The sequence below is a fragment of the Podarcis bocagei genome (genome assembly GCF_964188305.1).
Source record: "Podarcis bocagei genome assembly, chromosome: 10".
In the NCBI taxonomy this organism is placed as follows: domain Eukaryota; kingdom Metazoa; phylum Chordata; class Lepidosauria; order Squamata; family Lacertidae; genus Podarcis; species Podarcis bocagei.
In genome coordinates this window covers 7,189,020-7,189,417 of record NC_138135.1, presented here as the reverse complement: position 1 = coordinate 7,189,417, position 398 = coordinate 7,189,020, and positions in this window count along the sequence as shown.

The following is a 398-nucleotide window of genomic DNA, read 5'->3' as shown; positions in this document are numbered from 1 at the left end:
CCCGCCCCCCTCCTCGCCCATTGGCTGCGCCCGCCGCCCCCTCGCTTCCTATTGGCCTCTCTCCCGCTCACTCGCCTCTTTCTGCGTTCTTAGAACGTTGTGTATCGTTTTCCCCCCCGAAGCGCCACCTGTTTTAAAGTCCAGCGGAGGAGCGAGGGAGGCTCTTAAAGGGGCCGCGCCCCGGGTCGCGTGTCAAGGGTACGCGGGTTCAGACGCGCATGCGTACACGGGTGTCGGTTTTTAAATTTTTATTATTATTAAAGATTTTATCGTTTTACCAAAGTGCTTGCAATGCCTCTCTCGTATTTTCTTTTCCCATCTAATATTTTTATAAATCAGTTTCATTTGTTGAGACATTGGGAAGAAAAGGGGGAAAGAGGTGGAGGGGGGAAAGATGA